Raw genomic sequence first — 15,178 nt, 5'->3', positions numbered from 1 at the left:
TGTCTTTCTTATGCTGAGGGCTCCAGAGCTGGACGCAGTACTCCAGGTGGGGTCTCAGCAGAGCAGAGTAGAGGGGCAGAATCCCCTCCCTCGACCTGCTGGCCACGCTGCTTTTGATGCAGCCCAGGATACGATTGGCCTTCTGGGCTGCGAGCGCACATTGCTGGCTCATGTCCAGCTTTTCCTCCACCAGTACCCCCAAGTCCTTCTCGGCAGGGCTGCTCTCAATCCCTTCATCCCCCAGTCTGTATTGATACTGGGGGTTGCCCCGACCTGGGTGCAGGACCTTGCACTCGGCCTTGTTAAACCTCATGAGGTTCACACAGGCCCACTTCTCGAGCTTGTCCAGGTCCCTCTGGATGGCATCCCGTCCCTCTGGCATGTTGACCGCACCACTCAGCTTGGTGTCATCTGCAAAGTTGCTGAGGGTACACTCGATCCCACTGTCTATGTCATTGATGAAGATATTAAACAGTACCAGCCCAAATACAGACCCCTGCAGGGTTGAGTTCTTTCGCTTTCTGAATTCTAGCAAAGACCAGTCCTCTGGTTCTGACACTGTTGAAAAAACAGCAGCAGCAAAGAGCTGGATTATTCTGTTCCATGTTTACTTCCTGAATTATTTGGGGTTTTGTATAGTGCTACAGTAGTATTGAAAGGCCCCAACAAAAAGATGGTCCCTGAATTAAAGAGCATATAAGCGATTGTGTCAGAAGTATGATAAGGTATATTAAGTAATGCCAAAACATGTAACAGACAAGTTGGGAGATGACAGTACCATGAAAAATAATGTAAAGGCAGTGGATGAAACCCTGATTGTGCTAAAACTGTATCATCCCAGACTACAATGAAGGCAGCAATTCCCTTTTAAGGAGAACAACATCACTAGGGCAATGTGCTCGTAAAAATGCTAACATGGTCCTTAAAAATATTCTAAACAGATACTTTTAGATAAGATATGGAAGTATTAAGGCTGTTGTGCATAGCAGTGGTGAGGTTTTATCTAGAGTACTGAGCACAGTTCTGTTTACAAGAAAAGAACTAAATTATTTTAGCTTGTTTAGGTGAGCAGAGAAAAAGCTGAGAGGGAATATGCGTGCTGCCCAAAATGTACATTATTATGAGGACAGACATAAAGGAGAGGACAGCTATTCAGCTGGACAACCATGGATTATGAACAAATGTACAAAGACGAACAGGACAAGCTGTAGGCTGGAGGTCAGCAGAGACTCCCTAGCCAGCAGAGCAGGCAGATTCTGCAACCATGTTGGCAGGACCAAACCCAGACTACTGCTAGGAGGAAGCTGGATAAGCTTATGAGGGTCATTGTAAAACATACTGCTGCAACAGCAGACATAATTTCAGCCCTGATCTAGAGAACGAGGGCAATAGGATGTCCTTCAGAAGCTTTCTTTGTCCCACATGTAGATTTTGCTCTCATGAGCTCTAAATTCAATGGCTTAGGAGCTCCCTTCTAGTCTTGTGATCCCATTTTATGCAGAAATCCTCCTGTGCTTGAAGGGTGGCGAGAGAAAGCACAAAAGTATTTCAGGAAAAAATTACACTGATAAGCAACAAAGGATAATATCAAATGATTCCTAAATGGAGGGGCCACATAACAGTCAGTTTTTCATAATTCTGGGGCTAACCCTATGAGCCAGTGGGAAACAAGGGTACTCAGTATATCACAGAAACTGCTCAGTGTTTTGAAGTTTTAGCATCTCCTAAATAAATAAATTATTTCTGTGGTTTACAGTTCAGTCCTGGTCTGCTGACATGAAAGGCAATGTTTTCACTGATGTCAGCAATGCAGGAACAGGACAGGATTTTAAGTGAACTATGTACCTAATGAATCAAGTGGTTTGTCCCCATCATTCATTATGATTTTAAGCCAGATGCAATGTTTCATTCAAAAACATGATTTCTTCTTCTGTGATAAATGGCCTGCTTCTAAACCTTGAACTTTCATGAAAAGCTTTGGAGTTTTGCTTTTAATCTTCGAGGTTTTCATTGAGAACAAAAAATTCGAATTCTCTTTTTGGCTTTCCCTATAATTTTCTTTCTGTCACTGAACATACTGAGAGAAATTACCTCAGGATCCTTTCCCACAAAACTAAAGTACCCCCATCCCCATTTACCTCATAACTATTTACATAAAATAGGTTATTTTATGTAAAATGAGTGCATTACAGTTCTGCAAAAGAACTGTATTTTTCCTGTCCCCACTTTTTGTACAAATGAAATTTCACTGTTGTCATTCTTGAAGTGGTAGAGTTCCACTGACTGCTGTGGGACACAGAAATCTCCTCATGTAACATTAATAACTTCAAAGCAGAACACCCTTTTAAAAAAAGGCCTAAAGTTTGGCGAAAGCAATCTCTGGGCTACATTGGCCTGATACACAGACTGGTTTGCAGACTTTGAACATGTGTGTTGCTGTCCCAGGCTGCACGGGGAACAAAGCCCTGTTTTCCTCAGAAAACCCCAGAATATCTGGGCAATCCTACTGCAGAGAATCCCTACTGGGCTTTCTTAAGACCTCAGAAAATGTTTTTGTTGTGCCAGACACACCTATACACATCATTTCCTTCTCTTCATTTTGAAATGCTTGCTATGAATGGTGATATTGTGAAGGACACCCTCAGACTCCCCATCACTTAAACACTCATTACCCCAAGGAAAAGCATACCAATTATTAGTGAATGGCAAAGACAGACAATCATTAATGTGGCCATACAAACATTTTAGTTAATTGCTAACTTAATCCTAATCAATTCAGTTACTCCTATCTGGAATATTGCATGCTGCTAATGAGGAAATTTAACAACTATACAAAGGCCTGAACTTCAAAAGCCTGGTACAGTAGAGCTTCCTTGAAAACGAGAAGCTTTGTGCTGAGGATTTTGGTTCAGGCCCAACCCTGCTAGTAACTAAGGGTCCTGGGGACCGGTATCCATCAGGAATAGGCTTAGCAGGAGCAAAATAGCTGGGGCACTGCTGCCATAGCTGTACCAGTCTGAAATGGTTTCCCTTCTCATCCCAAAAGAAAAGGATCCTCCCAGAATAGTGCATGATGGAAGTTATTTACCAAGAATTACAGAGGATATTTCTGGCTTGCTTGCCTCAAGCCAGATAGTATTAGCTCCTATTAGAATATCTGTTTCAAGGAGCACCAGTATTTCAATAAAGCCTTCTACCCATGTAATGATTAATAAGGTTATACTAAGCACCCTGGAGGCAGAATTTTCTTTTTGAAAAACAATAAACCATTTCCATGACAATATCTGTAATATCTCCTGAGTAGGGCAGCAAAGTTCTATACACTCATTCAAAGGAATAAAGGCTATGTTCATGCAACACCAGTAATTTATAATAAGGGCCGAAGGGGAAGGAATATCTGAAAACCATAGGAAATATTTTTTAGAACCTATTAATAATTTAAATTGTTTCTAAATGCCTTTGAAGAGGTAGAACGGTGTTTTTCAAACTAATGTTTTCAGCAGTTTCCACTCCTTCTGCTGAATTCATAGCCTTTTTTTTCTGGAATGATCTGTATTTCATACTTGGGATTTTTACAAGACTCCCAGCATTTCCTATATGAATGGACAGAAGGACAGAACACCCTTTTTGCGATGATCATGGTAAGCACACAAGTTCATCTCAGCTGAGGACATTATTGACTTAGTTCTCTAAACTACAAATTTAGGATATTAAAGCACAGAAGCTATGACATACCATAAAGTAATATTTTCCCAGCATGGTGGGCACAGTCTGATTAAGACATGCGAAACATAGGAGACTCCACCCCTGAGACAACAAGATTTGTTCTAGTCTGCTCCTTTGGTATCTTTAACCTTCTTCCTTCCCGAAGCAGGGAGGCTGTCTGTACCTCTGCTCTCCTGGGTTGGTGGAATTCAGGAAGAATCTTGGTCTCCCTCCTCTTGCAGCATGAGGCCTCCTTCAAAAGTAGTTAGATGTTCAAACACACTCTTCTGCATCTCTATTACCTCTGAAATATATGGTAGCCTAAACAGCCCCATACTTCCCCATCTTTCCTAGGGTTTCTTCAGCCTCCTTGCACTACAATTCACCACCTCCATCTTTGGATTTCCAGATCTCCAGGGTTTGGACCCCTCAAGCCCCCAAGATTTTAACATGCTTGTAGTCTCCCTCCTGTTGTCTCTTTACAGCTGTTCCTTCTTTAAACTTACATAGCATTTCTGAGTCATGTGCTCCACCTGGCTATTACAACACCCATACAGAATTAGCGTCAGAGTTATATCCCCCATAAAAAGCAAAAGAACAGAGAGAAGTATGGGTTACAAGCCCAGAAGACATTATTATACCACCCGCATAACCCACACCTTACCAGCCTCACTCACTAACTCATGAAATTACCCACTAATTAATGGTTAAGCAAGAGTGTAGCTTCTAGAAGGTTTGTGGCTGCCTTTCATAACTGCAGTTTCCCTCTCCCACAGAGACTTTCATTCTAATCAGCACAGAGCCATGAATAAAATTGATTCATATCAAGTATATATATGCACATTGATCCCATAAAGGAGAGCGCAGAAAACTGTTTTTTAACAAATATAATAGCGAAATTGCATTTCTAAGAGGAAAGAAAAAAAGCCATTCTTTTCTTGTCTATAATAATTCTAGACTTATCACTTCGACTTCGGTTAGACTTACCTCCCGCTTTATTCTGAGAAGACAATTCATTCCAGCAATGAATGCATGTATTCATAAGCACACTGGGATCCTTCAGGCCGAAAGACATTTCTGTAAATGTAATACATACAATCTAACAAGACAAACTATTTGGATATATCCAGCTATGAGCAGACAGATTTAGATGCAAAACAAATTCTATTATATTTAGTAAGCTCCTGGAAGTTAAAAAACAACTCTTTTCTCTACTAACCGTAGGATATATTGCCTTTTTTTTCACCAAAAGGCCGATTACCTCCTGAATTTGTCACGAACAAAAGCAGTTTTCCAAGGAAGTGGTCATCCTGACTCATATTTATTTCATCTGAGTAAACTGCTCTGTTCTGAAATTTCCCTTTCGTCTCCTTTTCCAGGAAGGCAAGGAGTTTGGTTCTAGGTCGATAGGACTGAGCTCTTGACAGTGTATACCTAAACTATTTGCCTATGCCAAGGGAAATGCTCAACAGAGCTGAGCACAATGTTGGAGGCAGCACTGGAAAAAGCACTGGGGATGGGTAGCTTCCAGAAAGTAGTTTACAAATCCTTCCTCCTAATAGCATAGTAGTTTATAACATTGAGCATTGGGTTCCTGACTACATTCTTGTTATTTAAAACACTTAAAAACAATAGTTAAGATGAATGACCATAAGTTTATGGGGTAACTAGAAAATTATATCATCATTAATTAGAACAAAAGAAATTTAAACTGTCGTGACTGCCATAATCTGTGATTGCAGTAGGCAAAGCCTTGTGCCTCCATGCAGTTCATTGTCAAATCACAGCCTAATAGCTGCATAATTAAGACTAAAATTATGAAAGAAACTATTTATAAAGCATGTCTCTACAGAGCACAGTTCAGAAATAGAGTAAGCTATCAGAAATAACATTAGAAGGTTCAAGTATATGTACATCTTTAAAAAATTAAGTAAAATACACATTAGAAATCCTCCCCACTGTTAAGGACCCCAACTTGATGAGCTACAGGATTGTTTTCCCCCCTGTAAATAAAAGAATGTAATTCACGTTAAAACAAATAAAGATGTGAACTGATTGTGAGTAACAGCTTTACCAAAAGACCAAATATAAGTGAGGAAAAGAAGTTGTGGAGGTTCAGAAAAGGAAACTAAGAAAAACCTCTCTTGAAATGCTGTTAAGAAGTGATGAGGGGAAAGCTTTAAGCTGGTACCTCTCTGCATTTTTTCCCCATTACCATACGTGTCCAGCAGGGGAACTCCACTGACAGAATCATCCAGAACAACAGCCATCACCCCTGCAAAGATAGGACTGGTGACATGTGAGAAGACATGTTTACACGAATGTGTTTTAAAAAAAAAATGGAATTATAAATTAGTTCCTTCAAATAGCCTGTTTATTGCTATTCCTATATTCCCTAAACTATCTGGTCAAGCATGGTTCTTCTACCTGTTAGGCTTGTATGACACCTGAGTTGACATAATGGTGAGAATCCCACTGGGTTCACATACATTTTATTTGTGTGATTTAAAAAAAAAAAAAAAGGAAAAAAGAAAAAAAAAAAGACATGAAACTAAAGATGAAAACCAGAGTAGAGAAGGAATTTTTCTATTTCAGGCTCAGCTCAGCCCCCAGAAAAATAAAAAAAACCCTCACCACAGGAACTTTGCTTTTTTATTTCCTACAAGTCTTGCATGGGAGCAATTAGCTTAAAGCATGTGACTCTGTAAAGCACAATTCAAAGAGCCCAAAATATTGAGGCTGAAAGCTAGCTTGCCATTCAGAAGAAAAATGCCAAAAACCTCATAGTTAGTTTCTTGACATTTTTTTCCTTGTCTGAGGAGAAGGTGAGCTGCAAGAAGAATTATGTTCAGATATTGCATTTTTATTAAAGTAGGTTTACAGAACCACAGAGAATAGGAGAAGTAGCAAAGAGTGCACTTTCAGTAATAAACCAGACACATCCAGGGTACAGGGTTAATCTAAGAGACAATCTGTAAATGAAATTGTATTCATTTTAATTCAGCCAAGGGTAATGCAGAATATTTCTCTACTTGAGAGGTTTCTAATTTTCGTTTGAAACAGCACAGTTCTGCAAATCCTACGTCGTACATTTTTAGGACATCTGGAGATTCTTTGTTCTTTGCAATTCCCACTTCTCTCCTAAAGATCATTATTAAAGTGTCAAATAAAAACTGCTGGCAAGCCCTAAGTATTTCATAACAGATTGTGCTATCTTATATGATAATATCTTGTTAGGGTGTGAGACAATGAAAAACAATATGTGGAAAAACATTCAAATCGGAGAAGTCAATACAAAGCAGAATAAAAGTAGGAAAAGTACTCTCTTTGCTCATTTTCAGTGTCCAGAGAAGTTCACATTGCCCAAAGGAAATGGCAGGAGCCTCCTTGTGCTGAACAAAGCACTGAAGAATACCCTGAGAGGAAGGAACAATCATGAACTGAAGGGAAGATAAACAGACGCCCAAGAAAAAAAAGGTCCAGACCTTAGTTTCTGTAACTTTTATGGCAACTCCCAAGATATGAGCATCCATATCTTGGAATAAAAAATAAAATAAAATAATTTAAAAAAAAAATCTGCCAATCAACTTTCCAGATTTGGTAAGTTTCTTAAATAGTCTATATGTTTCAGCTGATATGTTTCACTCACTGGTCCTTTAAAACATTTCAACACCAGCATGACTCTATTGAAACCAGCAGGGTTACAGCATAACAGAGCAGAGAATTAGGCCCACTAGTGTGATCGCTGGTTGCTAGACTGAAGCAAAAACAACTTGTCTGAGCTTCACATAAGTTATTTTAATCACTACATGGGCTTAACTATTCCAAAAGACATTAGGCAATTCCTGTGCTTGGAGGACATCAAGTGAGCTGGATTTCTTTTTTCCCCCCAGTCTGGGACGTTACTGAACCAGCACGACAAATAGTTTGGACATCACAACTCTCTGAAGGCATTTCTAATCCCACAGATGTGATTAGCAAATTAACAGAACGGGAAGCCAGGAAGAACCAGCGGGTCATCTAGTCTGTCCTTTCTCCAGCAAATTTCATCCAGTCTTTGAGGCTAGTAACTTGTATGTCTTACCAAAGCTTTCTCTGTGTTTCAGTTAAAGCATATTTTCCCAAATGATAAACAGATCTGAAGATTTTGAAAGAAATTCACTGTTTCCCCAGTGGTTAACGTCATGTTTTTGTTTTTTTTTTTTAAAAAAGGCTTTCCAGGAACATCAGTGCAAAGAGCAAAGATAAATCTGGAAAATATGTCACATCACAGACAACTCTTGCATCTGCCATTAATAGGCATTCAAGTCGGTAACATCTAGAAAACCTAACAAATATCTTTTACCCTTAGCAAGCGATGTTCTGCTGGAGGTGGGGCTCAGGATGCCTTCTCAGGACAGCATCAGGAGGCTTCCAGGACTGCAACTGCACAAATTGCAATTCTAATACAATCCCTGAAGAAACATCTCACTTCTAGGCTAAGTAATTCTCTGCAGCTGCTCAAGCTTCATGACACAAAACAGTAACTTGCAGTTCCCAGAATTAAGGAGTTTGCTACAGCTGCTAACAGTCATTTGCAGGAATAGCCAGGGCTGAGAGATCCCCAACATTAAAATCTGTGTGTATCATTACATTGCTTGACTCAGCTGTCACTATTTCTCCCTGTATATCTAAAGGCACTAAGTTGTTCCCATTACACAATGACAATGGATTTTTGTGCTTTTTACTTTTTCCAGGCACTCTCTCCAGAGGGCAGAAAGTGCAGCTAAAGACACTGAGATTATTTGATTGCCAATACGCTTTCAGTGTCCTGCAAATCATTTGAAGGGGCTGGGGTTTTTTGTGTCTTTTTTTTCTTTAGGATAGAGACTGTAAAAAGTGTTTACCTGTTTGACAGAACTGTTTTCATTTCATAAACTCAGTTATAGGGAAGCTGGATTGCTAACAAAGAATATGTGATAGGAAGATAGGAAATTGCCACCCCTCCCAATTGATCTGAACACTTGCTATAACTGAAGACAGTCAGGTTTCTCTTCTTCAGTTTGCATTTAATTATTGTATAAAGTATTACCACATTATTCTTTGCAGTACCCCAAACTCCCTCACTGGAGACTCACTAGCTCTACAAGCAGACCTGAGGATTTGTGACTATGGGAATGGTGACAAGTGACTTAATGGGACTCGTATCACTAAACCACTTAGCAAATTCTACTCCTCAAATTCTGGTGATAGCCATAATGTTGCTATGCTCTGTTTTGATTAAGGTATATGAGGCTATATAAAAGCTAGGCTAAGGTTTTGCCAGGATTAAAGCAAAAATTCTGAAAAAGGTCCTAAGTAACCAACTCACACAGCATTTTGTAGGGACTGATGTACCACATTAATTTAAAGTCTCATAAAAGAAATTCGACCTCAAATTTGCCATATTTACCTTGTTAAATAAGGCGTTTTTAGGAAGGTCTAGAGAAAAATTGCCACCAAAAAAACAGCTCAGATTATATTGGTATTTCACAAATCACTGGAGTGCATGTACTCACTTTTGGTTCCTTCAACAGAGTGGTGTGAGCAGACACAGATCTCCTACAGCATTAGATTTAAGAGCTGGGCCCTGGCTTGTTACCCTCTGACAGAAATCCCACATATACAGCCACAGCCACCTTCTCCTGTGAGACCCGGATGGAGCCGGCAGTGGCTACCCATATAGAGCCCAGACCTTTATATTTGGCAGATCTGGGAATGGAGAAGGCCTTTGGCATCTTGTCCTGCCTTCCCCCTGCCACTCAGCCATAGAAACAGCTGTAGCTGGGAAGGAGAGGCTGTCTCCTGGAAGATGGCTAATCACAGTGTCTTTTGGAAGCCAATTATGAAGGAACTGATGACATTGTTAAATTATATTCAGAGCCCTTTTATATTTTTGAAAGCTGAGGAGCTTTGGGGAGCAGCATGGTTTAGATGAGACTTGTTGGGGCAGAAAATAGGTGACAGTGGGAGCTTGCTGGATTTGCAGCAGGAAGAGGTGGCAGCTGCCACCTGGGAAGGAGGCAAGGCCAACCCTGCCCTTGTCTTGCAGTGCAGAGCCCGAATGCCTTCTTGACTCTCTGCCACAGTCCTTCCTTCTCAGCTCCCACTGTGATTTCCAGTCCAAATTTTGGAGGCAGAGCATAAGAATCACAGAACGGTTGAGGTTGGAACGGACCTTCGGAGGTCATCTGGTCCAAGCCCTCTGCTCAAGCAGGGACACCTGCAGCCAGTTGCCCAAGACCATGTCCAGACAGCTTCCATGGATGGAGATTCCACAACCTCCCTGGGCAACCTGTGCAGTGCTCAGTCACCCTTTCAATAAAAAGGTGTTTCCTGATGTTCAGAGGGAACCTCCTGTGTTTCAGTCTGTGCCAATTGCCTCTGGTCCTGTCACTGGACACCACTGAAAGGTCCTCTTTGCACCCTCCCTTCAGGTATTTATTTATATGAATTGATGAGATCCCCCTGAGCCTTCTCTTCTCCAGGCTGAACAGTCCCCGCTCTCTCAGCCTTTCCTCATACGACAGGTGCTCCAGTACCTTAATCATCTTTGTGGCCCTTCGCTGGACTCTCTCCAGTATGTCTATATCTCTCTTGTACTGGGGATCCCAGGAGTGGACCCAGCGCTCCAGATGTGTCTCACCAGCGCTGAGCAGAGGGAAGGATCACCTCTCTCGACCTGCTGGTGACACCCCTCCTAATGCAGGATAAGGAAGGGAATGCCAAGGGGCCTTATCTTCATGCACAGAGAAACACTGATGAGCACAACATTGTTCAAAAGTCCTCCAGATTCTTCCTGCACGTTTTGACACCCATCTCATCAAAACATCTTACAAAAGACTGCAGTCAAGAGCCTAAACTTCACAAAGCTGGGGCACCTTTTGTGTTCAAAAGACCACTCTCGCTCTGCAAAATTAGCAACATGAATTTACTTTACTGGTAGCTGACTGACTCATATGGCTGATAGTATTGCTCTCCCTGATAATGCCACCCTACAGCTCAGTTTAATTTGGGGGTTTTTTTGTTTAATTCTTTTTTAACAAATTCTGAAGAACTGGAAAATATTGGAAGTTATGTGAAAAAAATTAATAACAATTATGGAGAAAGTCCTCCTCACTTAAATCTTAAAGAGTCTCTGTTCTGATTTTGGACAGTGACTCAGTTCATGAATTCGAAATGTTGCACAATTTTTCTATTTCTCAAGACTTCTGGAAAAGAAGTGACATTTAAGCACCTTTGTAAACTATGGGGTTCTATTGCAAACATTTACCTGCTAATCATTATATATCATCTGAGGATGATAACCAGACATATTTTACTAAGGATCCTTGACAAAATCATCATAATGTAACCCATAATATTCTCTAAAGGGTGCTTTTATCTTTGCCCCTTGATTAACAGTAGGAGATTAGTGACTAATCCAATTCAGAGTGAAATCAATATTCCTTCGCTTACAAAACAGTCTCTGAAGGTTTTGTGGGTTTTCAGTCAGTGAAGACCTTGCAATGGAAAAATATGAGCGTCTGATAAAGAGAGGGGCCTGAGGTCCTTGCCACTGGCATGAAGAGCAAAGGCCCCCATGATAACCATTAGAAAAATAAGGAAAAGCAGAAAGAAAGAGAAGAGATACCTTAAAGCCTTAAATACTTTTGGAAATCAGGTACTCAAACTTCGGATGGATTAACGTGCCTAAACTTTCTGGATTTAGAAATTCCAGGGTTTTTGAGTTCAGCATTGTATATTGGTTTTCTAAGTAAAAATGAGCTCAGATTGCAATCTCAAAAAGAAACAAATTTGTAGTAGGCTTTTAGCCAGGTGAATGTGTTTGCACTGGTTCCTGGGATATATGTTACATTTTATACCAAAGATTAGAAAGAAACCACAGACAGATCGTGGCATGTGTAGTATCAGTTCACAGCAGGAAATAAAGATGAAAATCTCTAGAGTCAGAGTTCATGACGAGCTCTAAGAATCCTTCCAGGTGTTTTCATGGAAATTGATACAATAGAGCACAGAGATGAAAGAGCAAATATATATTACTTTAAGTCATGGCTTCAGGGCTTAAAGCTAAGCTCAGCAGGTACTAGGAGACCCAGCATGGATTTCAAAGCAAATGTACATCTAAAGAAAGCAATTTTTCATTAGAGTCATATTTTACACTTCATTCACTTTGTTTTCTTTTTTCTCACAGTTTTTGCTTCCTACACTATCACAATCATTTCTTCTGCTACTTCTTCTTGTTAAAAAAAAAGTTTCAGAAAATGAAAAAAATTGTTTCTGCTTGTGTTTGTGGCCTCTTCATTTATTGTTTCCTGACTATGTGCAGAATTCAGGCATAATTCAACTTACAACTAGGCAAGCCAACAGCCATGCTCTGCATTTACAACAAGTAATAGTGATGTAACAGTAACAATTAATGCAAAATTTCCTATGCCGGATACACACTGTGAAAAAGAGAATGAAGAGACAAGTCCCATTTACACTTAAGACCTGCCATGGCATTCTAGAGGAAACAGCTTTTTGAACGCTCCAATTCGGTGGCAATAAGAGGACAAGAGTTCTGTCAAATTCTGATAGCCATACATGCAAAAATATTGCATTCATCTGGATTTTTGAGAGAATATATACTTAATCTTTTACGTGATGTCCTGCTCCCTACTATCTGAAAAAAGCAAGTGGAATCTGAAAGCCACTTGCACTATTTCTCACACTTCTAGACACACAATGAGATTTATACATGCAAAATTCTCCAAAAGCACAATGTGCACTTTACGTGGTCAGAGAGATGACTGTCACATTTGGGTTGGTAAGCTTTTGCTTGTGTGTGCAGGCAAAGATTTTATACACAAGTATCTGAAAAAACATAATTATGGTTCAATTCAATTTTAGAGAGCACTTTATTGATGCTTTTGGATAACCCACTCCATGTCTTAGATCACTACAAGGACTTCCAAGATACTCGATGGTTTTCATATGGGTGGATAGTATCTTTATATTGTTTGTATTACGGACCTTTGTATTACACGGAAGAGACATACGGCCTCTAGCACTGTTTACAAATAAATACACAAAGTAGATTTTTTTAAAAAATATTAGCTCTTTCTTTTTCTGTTATCAAAAAGGGAACAAATAACATTCATTGCACCTGAATAGTTTAACACAATCCAGTCCTTTGTTCAGTTACTAGCTAAACCACTTTACAACAGTTCCCTGGAATTTATAGATTTTTTCCATTCGCAAGTAAACTTTTTAAAAGTTGTAAAAAAAACTTTAAATAATTAGGAATTGAATGCCTAAGAGAAAAATTTCTTTGAAAACACACTGAGGACAGTAACTATGATTTTATCACACTTTCCCCTGGGTTTCTGCTTCCCTGGGTGCCAGAACTACAGCCACAGAAAGAGTAATATCAGGAAACATCAACTTTGCAATAGGGAACATAGAGCAGTTCTTTCCAATTCCAGTTTTATATGAGTAGAGCACCGATATGGGGAATTTTTATTCACACACAGGACTCAACATAGAAATAACTTTTTGTGCTCTAGTTTAATTCCAAGGATACTTCCACTACCATATTCTGCTTGAAATAATTGCAAAGCTATGATATACATAAAAGATTACTTGGATATAAGCAAAGAAATGTACAGAAACACATTGATTGCCCCCAGATGGATGCTAACTGTGTTGTGGCAAACCATAATACTGCACACTGTTTAGCAAATGCATCTATCTACCGGGTAAATTCCATATAGGCCTATATGAGAAATTGTAGAATAAAAGTAGAATGCATGCTTTACTTCTAAGAGCAACAGAGCTAGTGGCATTTTGGAAGATAGGGAGCAAGACAGATCTTGAGGAGAAAGGAAAAGAGGGAAAAATGTGAAAACGGTTTGGTTTAGGTTCAGAAAGCAAGCAAGAAGTCAAAAACAAATATACAAGCATGAACTAGATATTTATCATCATTATTATTGCATACTACAATGCTCCACATTTCTTAAAACCTTTCAGACAAAGATTCTGAAGCGTTAACAGCCTTTCAGGAATTAATGAAGGTGAAAGACAAGGCCACTGGAAGGAAAATTGAGTTGTACAGCAGTTATGGGATTTATCAAAGGTCAGGCACTGAACTGGTGACATGTGGAAATAAAAGCATGAAGTTTCCATTCCAGCACGCTCATCTCACTACTATACTTCATATAAAAGTTTTCCTGCTTCTCATGGACATTCTGGCAGAAGATGAGGGACTTAATAGAGCAAAGCAGTACAATCTGCTGGGTTTTTTAAAATCGTATTTGCCTGCCTCACCTTTTTTTTTAGGAAACAAGATTGCGTAAAATTCCCTGTAAAAATGTTCTTGCTTCAATGTCAGCTGGACAACTATACACTATGGATCCTTTAGCCATGCGATCAGTATCACCAAGCAAAGTAGAATCTACGAAGATAAGAGGTATCCAAAAAAACTTTTGTTCCCCTTGTGAAACTAACTTCAATATATATATATATACATAAACTTAGATACAGATTTAGATAGATGTAGATCTGTTTTTAAGTTCAACATTAGTTAAATAGTTATCAGTCTCCACTAAGCATGTCTAAGTGGCCACACTCCCACTAATGATCCCCTTTATTGTCCTGAGCTGAATTTAAAAAATAAGAGCAAGTTTAAGTCGCACAAACCGAGGCTCCTAGTGCTGCCCTGTAACATGAGCACTGTTGCAGCCATATTTAAAACAACAAACAAGGCCTGTTCAGATGTAGTGCTGAGCAATCCAACCACATTAGCCATTTCTGCTGACTGCTGCTGACTGGGAGCGCTGGACCACAGAATTACCCCATGAGTCTGTGAGCAAGAGAAGCTGCATTCATATACTGACAACAGTGGATTGCTGTAGCTGGCAGGAAGAGACTCAATGGTAAGGGTCAGGAATAAAAACCTCAAAATGCGCCACGTATCTCGGAGGTTCACAGAATCATCAAAACTTTTTCATGATTAAGTGAGCCAGATCAGTCCCCTAATTGCCTGTGGTTTGTCTGTCATCATTTTCACATGTGCCATGATTACTTTTTACAAAGTTACGCATTTGAAAAGCTAACTCCTTTATTAGGGGGCAAGCCCACACCACATATTATAAAAGCACACGGAACAAACAGAATCAATTTTCAGCTTTTCAATGAAGTCTAAATGGCCTTCCCCGCTTGAACTGTTCACATTAAACAGCAAGCACAAGGGACTGTCATTTGCTCTCTGTATGTTGCCAGGGCAATCTCCAGAAATTTCTTGCAGTATATCAAAGACCTTTGTTGCATGTACTAACATGTATCTGAATGTAAAAAAATTAAAAAAGGTTAATTATCTTCGAGATTAATGCATCGTGTTTAATTTAAATACCCAGTGCCTGCTGGGTCACTATTAGAGGATATGCCACAATCGTGATAGATAATATTGACTGCA

The sequence above is a fragment of the Pygoscelis adeliae genome, unplaced genomic scaffold, assembly GCF_000699105.1.
Source record: "Pygoscelis adeliae isolate BGI_AS28 unplaced genomic scaffold, ASM69910v1 Scaffold54, whole genome shotgun sequence".
NCBI lineage: Eukaryota > Metazoa > Chordata > Aves > Sphenisciformes > Spheniscidae > Pygoscelis > Pygoscelis adeliae.
Note: the sequence above shows the minus strand (reverse complement) of the source record.